This window comes from Elgaria multicarinata, chromosome 9 (genome assembly GCF_023053635.1).
Source record: "Elgaria multicarinata webbii isolate HBS135686 ecotype San Diego chromosome 9, rElgMul1.1.pri, whole genome shotgun sequence".
Lineage (NCBI taxonomy): Eukaryota > Metazoa > Chordata > Lepidosauria > Squamata > Anguidae > Elgaria > Elgaria multicarinata.
This window is the reverse complement of record NC_086179.1, coordinates 54,385,172-54,394,974: the sequence shown is the minus strand read 5'-3', so window position 1 is coordinate 54,394,974 and position 9,803 is coordinate 54,385,172.

The window sequence follows — 9,803 nt, the reverse complement described above, 5'->3', positions numbered from 1 at the left end:
TGGAGATCAATTACTGTTTGGTAAGCACTAGAGATTGCAGTGAAATCCTTAAACCTGGATTTGGGGAGTTTTCTAACCCTTTACATTCATTTCAGAACTGATCGTAGACAGTCCAAATCCAGTCTGAAATGGATATAGGTCTGGCCTTTAGAGGACTCCATGCTGTGGCATGTGGAAATTGTGTCATTGCTATGTGGTATGCTCTAAGGGCATTATCTGGGCCAAGTCAAGTTCAAATTAATTTTCCAGGGGTTGAGAGGTCTGTAAAATTTATCCGGTTACTGCAGTTTAGAGCCTCGTGTGGCGCAGAGCGGTAAAGCAGCAGTTTCTGCAGCCGAAACTCTTCCCACGGCCTGAGTTCGATCCCAGCGGAAGCTGGTTTCAGGCAGCCGGCTCGGGTCGACTCAGCCTTCCATCCACCCAAGGTCGGTAAAATGAGTACCCACTTAGCTGGGGGAAAGGTAATAACGGCCGGGGAAGGCAACGGCAAACCACCCCGCTATAAGGCCTGCCAAGAAAACGTCAGCGAAAGCTGGCATCCCTCCAAGTCAGTAATGACTCAGTGCTTGCACGAGAGGTTCCTTTCCTTTCCTACTGCAGTTTATTTCTGGAGTAGGTGGTCCATGTGTCTGCATATATCCATGTGGTATGAAATTGAAGCAAAGTGCTCCCCCTCCCAATACCATAATAATATGCCACATGATGGGCAAGGGGAGTGTTGTTGTTTTTACCAGGGATGGGGGAATGCATATAGAAATATGTCATAAATATAAGGTGTGCTTTTCTTTTAAGGTACCTAAGAGAAACCAGCATCCCTTTGAAATCACTATGTGAAGCTGTATTGATCAGCCGAGTACATCTTTTTTAGACAGCTACACTATGCTGCCATCAAGGCCTCTGTTCCATATGCTGCAGTTCTGTTACCTTGGTAACCAAGCAAAACATTCCAGGACTTTGCATTGTTCAGAGACGGCAGATCAGAGAAAATTGCCACCTTCCAACCATTTTGTCATTTGACTGAAATAATGGCAAACTCCTTTCTCCTATTGTGGATGAAAATATCTGAGATGCTCCACAAAAACAAAAAAAGGTCTTTCTTGTTTTTCTTTGTGAAAGTGGTGTTGGGATAATGCTGTGGCAAATTCACTAAGTGATTTCATCTCTAAACTCATAGACCTGTGGCTTGTAGAGACTCTGTGAAAGTAAATCCAGCCTAACAAGGTAAATAACACATTTGCCTTTGAACAGTGTGAATGATTGGAAAGGAAATGTAGGAGACTGAAGAGGCCTTGCTGAGAAGAATCAAACCATTTACATGCCAAGCACTGGTAAATTTCTCTAGACAGATGCCACAAATCATATTCTTCCCTGGTTTCCCAATTTCCCCCCACAAATTTTAAATCTAGCACTGAGCCAAGCTGGAGGAAGTGAGGAGAATCATTCATAAAACACTGGCACCGCTACAGCCCCTACACAACTTGCTTAAACATGATACGTGTTTGATAGGCAAGGTTAAATGGGCCACCTCAGGTGGCAGGTTTTGGAGTATCAAAGGGCAGCACATAGCCTTTGAATATATTATATTTTACCAGTGTGTGTGTGTGTGAGAGAGAGAGAGAGAGAATGAGAGAGAGAGAGACACTTCATTTTTGTAGTTGTCTTCATCTAAATATATTCAGCAGCCCCAGATATTTCACAATACCTAGTTAACATTCACTGTCAACACTTTCCTAGATTTGCTGCACTGGAGGAGAAAGTAGGGAATCAGCACCTTTGCTTACTAAGCACTCATTGACCTGGTTTGCATGCCATGGCGGCAATTCTAGCAATAGGGCAATTCTGTTGTTAATTGAAATTAGAAGTGGCTTGCCCGCTCTGCTCATCCCTGACGATTCATGGGTTAAACATGAATTGCTTCCATGATGTGCAAACCGGGTCATTGGGAGAATTGGCTGATTATGGAGCGCTGTTTGAATGGTTGGGATCATGGATGCTTGAGGAATTGCATCTTTGTTTACAACATGACCTGATCAGCGCCTTGGAGTAATTTACAGATAGGAACTTAGCCATCCGTCAGATTTCGCACTTCACTTGTTGTGACACAATTTCTAAGTATTTAAAAAGTATCCAAACATTCATTTAAATACACACTTTGAGAGAAGATACACATTTTAAATGTATTAAAATGTGGCGTGTGTGTGTGTGTGTGTGTTTAAATGGCAAAGGAAATGGAACGAATTTATGGGTTGAATCCAAATAGGCACATGCAACTGATCTGATGGAAGCAGAACTTTCCATAAGAACATACGAAGATCCATGCTGGATAAGATCAAGGGTCCATCTGTTCACAGCATTCTGTTCACATAGTGGCCAATCAGCTGCTCACGGGAAAGTCATAAGCAGGACATGAGTGCAACAGCACTTTCTTGCCCATGTTCCCCAACAACTGATATATCTAGGCATACTGCCTATGATACCAAAGGTAGCCATCAGGACTAGTCGCCATTGATAGCCTTATCCTCCATGAATTTGTCTAACCCCCTTTTAAAGCCATCAAAATTGGTGGCCATCACTATGTCTTGTAATGAATTCTGTAGTTTATGTGCTGTGTGAGCTTCCTACCCCCTCTTTCCTATGGCAGCCTCTCCAGCCCCTCCAAAATGTTATACAGATGGTTGCAGGGGGATTCCTGTGAAATGGGACAGCTATGCTGCAGGGGGAAGGGCAGATCCCTAAAAGTGAGGCAGAGGCACCTTCCATGAGTGGAGCTAAATTCACAGAAAGTGTCTCTGCCTGTTTTTGGGGGAGCCACCCTGTGCCTGCACCACAAGTGAATGAGCCAGAATCAGATTTGCCCAACTCTAGTTGGGATCCATGACAGCCCACTTTTAAATACATTGTGTAAATATAGGTTACATCTTTGGAAGAAGACTGTCCCCCATTGTCCTGTCTTCATGGCTGCACCGAGTTCAGAAGAAGAGGGAATAATATGAAGTGCAGCACTGTTACTACTTTTGTCTTGTTCTTTGCCAAACGATTTGGAACCCTTTGAAGAGAAAAATCATGACGCTTGCCGTAAGATGTGAAGGCGGTCACAACATGCCTAAATAGTGTCACTGCTGGTGGCTTGATCACTTAGGCATCTCCTTCTAAAACCTCATCTTTGGTTTTCCAACTCTAAGGTGGTCTCATTTATTTAAGTTAGTGTAGCTTGAAGGGTTCTTTTGGTGCAGTTTTCCCCCAAACATATCCTGCTGTGAGTGTGTCTCCTTTCAGGCACAACCAACTGTCCTGATTTTCCTGTTTTATTCAATATTTATATTGCCATTACTTTGAAGACTTCTGCTTTGGCATACGCTTCGATGCTCAGCTTTATTAAAGGATGTGAATTCTCTTTCATGTGTTGCAGTTAGATTTTCGTAATTAAGATAGCTAAATCCTGTTTGCTCTTTATTGCTCAATTCTGTAAATTTGGTGTAGAAAATTATTTCAACAACTACGCACACCTTTCCTGAAATTCTGTTATGCCGGTACTATACCGTTGCCGGTATAATTCTATACTGGCAATGGTATAGTTTGCAGATGTGCCATCCCTGCATGGATAGATGTTGGGATGGGACCATGGAACTTAGGTGGCTGATGTAGGGTACCTGGAGAGAATTAATAAATAATGACCAGCCTTTCCCAAGCTGGTTGGGGAAGATGGGAGTTGTAACCCAGCACCTGGAGAGCACCAGGCTGAGGAAGGCTTTAACACCAAAGAGCCTCACATTTTTCTTAAAGAATGTTTCCCACCATCTATGCTACATTAACCATATTTACAAATTTAGTGTAATTGTTTTAATGCAGTAAAAGCAATTTACCCTCCTGTTAGATATGGAAAGCAAACTCCTGGACCTCCCACACACACACACACACCTCAAACCCATACGGATATTTTAATGGATTGTGAGGATCTGAATCCTGTAAAAGGAAGAGGACAGAAGTTTCGTGGTACAAGAACAAGCATTCATTGGTGTGTATCTATTCTGAAAGAGATTAATGTATTGTACATCAGGAGGAAAGGTGGTGCTTGGCCTGAAGCTACTGGTAAGCCTTTGTTTCTATTTCTATAGAGAAGAATGCAGCTTTTTCACTCTCTACATATCTTTGATTCTATTGTATATGGTTGTCTTTAGTCCAGTAATCTTCCCAGGAGTGCATATTTGAAAGCAAAATGTTAGGAATATCAAAGATAAAACTTTTTTGGGGAGGTAGAACAAAGTAGCTGTGTTATTTGTGTATTCCTTACAGACTAGATAACAGAATACAACCACAAAAAAATAAAAAATGATCATGCTGTTATAACAGCAAGTACCAAAAATAAAATAAAATGGTTGAAGGTTCTTGAAATACCCCCCTTGAGCTATATTTATAGGGAATAATTGAACCTCAAGAAGTCCATCTGCCTCAGCATGGGATGTGTTATTCTTCAAATATCACAATGTATAATGGGTACATTTTGAAAGTTGAAATACTAAGACTAAAGGTATAATATAAGATACTGGGATAGCAAAAGATACATCTTTATGATGAAAGCAGATCCCATGGTGTCCTTTGTATTAGAAGCTGTCACTTTTTTTTTAATAGTAAGAAAAATGGTTTTGCACTTATAGTAGCCCAGATGAAGCAGGGGCAGTTTTCAGCTGGGAAATGTAAAGAAAGTAGACTGCAAAGAAGTATTCCATCTGTAGTACCACTTTCTGAGGAGGCAACAGGCAAGAGAAAAGGTGAGCGAGCGGAGGTAGGGAAAACAGGTTGAGGAAGGAAATTCCTGGTTATCAAGAGAATGCTTGGGACTGACCTCTGAGCACAAAGGATTATATGGTTTCCAATAAAACAAAGGCTCCAGCTTGACACTAGTCAGGTCCTGGGAGATCTGCCCAAATATAGCCCTCCTGGGTTCCTTATTCAACCCTCTGGGATTCCCCAAATGATCCTGCACCTGCCCTTCTTCCTTTGTTCCTCCCCTTTCCCCAGACTTTTCCTGGCTCTTATGCAGTTCTCCCTGCCCCCTTCTACTCTCCAGGTGCTAACTGTTGATGGGCAACTTCAAGACCTCTGTTCTCTCTTCTCATGGTTCATCATATCTAAACCAGACTTGGGCTGGACAGCTCTTCAAATAGAAGAATGTCCTCTATATAGTGGTACACGTTATAGTACCTATCCCTATTATAAGCTTACTATTTCTGATTCTGAGATCAACAGGCAGCTTTCAAACAAAGGCAGAAGGTAGCTTAGTGCAGTAGTCTTCAACTGGTCCAGATCCAAGACTGCTTCAGATCCCTAACCTGCAACGTGGGATCCATTTCACAATTTCACAATTGCCTAACATGGTGGCAACAGCTTTGCCACCGCCCATCTGGAATGATCTTCTGACCCACTTTTGGGTCGCAACCCACCAGTTGAAGACCATTGTCTTAGTGGATCAGCTGAATGCCTGTGTCTACGAATGGCTGAATCCAAATTCAATTGAATCGAGCTGAGTACAGTATTGATTGAAGTGGAAATGAATCGGTATCCATATCCTTCAAACTAACTTGCTTGTGTGTTGGTCTGTTATTCTAAATACTTTTCATAACAAAGGCATGCCACTTTTATGACAATGTATTTTTCTTTTCTTTTTCTTTTTACATTGGTTGCACCAAGAATACCGTGACAAATTTGTAACTCCATTCTAAATCTGAAAAATTGAAAATTGCTGCTTTAAAGTATGACTAGAATTAAATTGATTTAAAAGAAGGTGTGCAGCATGGATTTTCTTAGTAGTATTTTAAAAGAACATTTACATATTTTTCACACTTGACTATCAATTTAATTTAATATGCAAATATTATTTTCCTGTATACTTACAATATTTTCCTTTATCTATTTCTTTGTACTGATCATATCTGTTGCCCAGTTACCATTCTTTAGTGAGAATTTCCCTTCATTTGTGAGTTTTGAGTTTTATGTTATTTAAGAAATTGCTACGATGTGCACATTTGGTCGTCTTAGTGCTCATACCCATTTCAGATCAGCAGCAAAGAAATGTTAACTAGATGAAATCATGACCATTATTTACAGGGCCAGCCAAAGTCAGTTTGCTGCCTCAGGTGGAGGAGAAGATGGTGCTTGCCTCATATCATGTACAGAAACTGGCAGCTGAATCTTACTCCAACACTGGTGATGGGACAATGCAGGACAGATCGAATGGCACACGCAGACCTCCAACTATTTGTAGAGATGGCACTGAATGACATGGTCAAACAATATAAGGAAATGGGATTATTATTCGGTTAATGTTTTATGAGATTAAGAAAGAAAATCAACTCTTTTCCTGTGCTTTATGAAAGTTAATAGTGTCAGTACAGGGAACCAAATGAACAGGGAAGTAGAAAATAAGTTTGTGGGTCCCTCCCTCCCCCCAGGTATTTGAATATGAAATGCACATAACTGTACATCAATAATACACCCAAGGTCTGTAAATTGAATGGATTTATTAAGCATATTCTGAAAGCAATGGGATCTTAGGTAAACAAATGCAGCCAAATTAAACAGATTCACCATATTATTAAGCACTGTTTGGAAGTTAATTAAAAATGAGATGAATGTAAACATTAGAGGATGGAGCACTGAAGAGCCATCAATAAAAAAGAAATGTTTGACAACGCAGCAATCTGCATGCAGGTTTATGATGGGTATTGTAACTGCTTTATTTTGGAAATTAAAGGTAAGCTAAAATGCCAATGTAATTGATGTTCCAAACTATATTAGATTGGAGGGTGCCAGGCGATGCCAACTTGATAGACAAACTGTACAGTAATCACAAGAGATGGGTTAGCAGTTCAGGCAGGAAACATGATATTCTTTCACTGGATACCTGTTGCAGGCACTGGGCGTGGAAGTTCTGTGCTCTACAAACACTAGTATGAGCTGTAATTGATTATGATGGGGAACTGTTTTCTGCACATGAATCTGGTTGTGGCATATCAATACAGAAGAAAGCTGCACCAACACTGTGTGGATGTGAGTATGTGCTTTTGTGACACATGAGCCTCAGAAGAACTACCATAGGTTTTTAGGCTCGTAGAGGGGCTGAAGGGGACAGCGTAAAGGCACAGACAGATGGGCAACTGAAATGATTGTGCTATATCCTTTGGTCAACTATAGCTCTAAGAGGATTTGGGTGGGGGAGGAAGGGACGGAAGACAGCACTGAGTCTGTAAGTTCTGCTCCTTATTGAACATCTGCATGGGTCTCTCATGCAGGTTCAAAGAACTGGGTGGTCAATGTCACATGTTAGGAGTGCAGAATATCAGGCCCGGGGGCCAAAGCTGGTCCTCTGGAGTTTGCCAGATGGCTACATCCCATTCTTTGGACCTATTATTATTATTATTATTATTATTATTATTATTATTATTATTATTATTATTTATTTATTTATTTATTTATTTATATAGCACCATCAATGTACATGGTGCTGTACAGAGTAAAACAGTAAATAGCAAGACTCTGCCGCATAGGCTTACAATCTAATAAAATCATAGTAAAACAATAAGGAGTGGAAGAGAATGCAAACAGGCACAGGGTAGGGTAAGCAGGCACAGGGTAGGGTAAAACTAACAGTATAGTTAGTCTTTTGGTGGTTCCCCAGTTTTTGTGTATGTTTTCCCCATTCCAAAAGGCTAAAATGTCTCTTCTAAGGCTTAGTGACTGGCAGTAAGAGCTTCAAGCTAAAAATATGCTCGGGTTTTGGCCCCACCCCATTTTGCCACTGACCAAGCCCACAACTTGGATGTAGCCCTCAAGAACTTCTCCAAAACTGAATTCATCCCTGGGGCTGAAAGAGTTCCATGCCCTGCCATGTACCATAGTCCAGATGTACACGAGCATCTTAGGATCCCAGGGACATCTACATTTAGCATAATTTCATTTGATTTAATTGTCTGTAATTTACTTTCATGGCTATTTCAACATTTTGTTTCTTAGAGGTGTCTGGAATAGTATGTTACAGAATTGTTGTTGTTGTTGTTGTTGTTGTTGTTGTTGCCATACCTCAAATATAGGGAGGGACATGAATAAGAACGCAGGCAATATTTCTGGGGGGAAATCTTGAAGGGATTAGATGACAGTAATGATGTTAAACTAGAATATGCGTGGGCTGAGGGAGGGTGGGGCAGAAAGCAAATTACTATTCAAGCCAAAGTTCAGATTTAGTGACCGTTTTTGAAATTGGAATGTGCAAGTCTTAAGCTGACTAGCACGTTATTTTTTAAAGCACTCTGTGTAACGGTGAAAAAAAATGTTTAGCACAAAATCAATGGTACTTAAATACCAAGCTAGGCTCTTGTCACATTGATGCTAATGGGAATTAAGCATGCTTAGTCTTCTCTTATTTGAAGCTGTTATGTCTGGCTTGTAACTTGGTTATTGGTAATTCTCTGTCCAGTGTTCCGGATTCATAAGATGTTACAGCATTATCCAGCTTGCTTATTCTACTTGCAGTTGGTTGGCTTTGTCACAGAAGTGGAAAAGAGAGTGTCATATTCAATTTTTGTCAAAGTGTTTGAAACATTAAATAAAACTGGTGCAAACTAAACAAAATTGATCCTTTGGACACTATTAAGTAAAGCTAGAGTTGTCAGCATAACAATTTCTGATACTTCATGATGTTACTATGTTATATCTAGTCTCAATTCAAAAAGCATACAAACAAGTTTTGCTTCTGATTATGCCACTGCATCACTCAAAGTTAAAGACTTCACGTAGACCAGCCATAAGTACAGATGACAGAATATAGTAAAACTGGTGGCAAGTGGCACCATCAATGGGCTTGCCCAACAGTCATAACTGAAATTAAACTGTCTCATTTCAGGAAGACTTCCACTGGTGCTATATCATTCCAATTTTACTCTGTGCCAGATCTCTGGGTTTGCACAGGGAATGATTCATAAGGGGAGAAGCTTTGAATTAATTCAATTTCTTAAGTCTTGTAACTTGACAAGGCTCAAATTACTATTGAAGGGATATTCAAGAAATTGCTGTTGAAGTTTGGTCGCTTTCCTCTATTGAAAGATAGAATGTCCTCTATTGAAAGATTGGGGTTTTGCAGGTTTCTGTAGATGTGGGAATCCCTCTCTTCTCAGTATACACAAGAACACCAGGAGAGTGGCTCCAATTTTGGTGGGGCAGGGTTCTATTCTGGGTTTTAGTTACAGCCATACAGAATCCAGTTTAAAGCATCCCTGATAGAGGGATGTCCTCACTTTGCTTGAATCAGAGAGCCTGCCACTGCCCAAGGAGGTTGGTTCCATTCTCTGACTGCTCTGACCATTACGAAGTTTTTCCTGAGTTTCAACCAAAATCTGCCTTCCTGTAACTTAACCCCATTATTTTGTGTCCTATAGTCTTGGATGATAAAGAACAGGTTACAGCTTTCTTCTGTGTGACAACCCTTTAGGAACTTGAAAAGTGCTATCATATCCCCCACTCAGTCACTCTAGTGCCAGCCCAGAAATGGCTTCAAGCTGGGCAATTTAGTTACACATTACTGTTTCAAAATTTCTAATTCAATTTCATTTAGTCATCTTTGATTTCAATTAAAAGCAGATCAGGCACCTGAAAAAGACATTGCTCACAATCACTTCCACATTTCCTCCCCGAATTTATAATGACTGGTTCACAAAGCCTTTTCTAGAATGGGATTAATAAACAGAAATGGGAAAAACCATCTCCTAAATAATTCCATTTCTGAAAAGGCTTGCATCAGTTCACCACAGTTG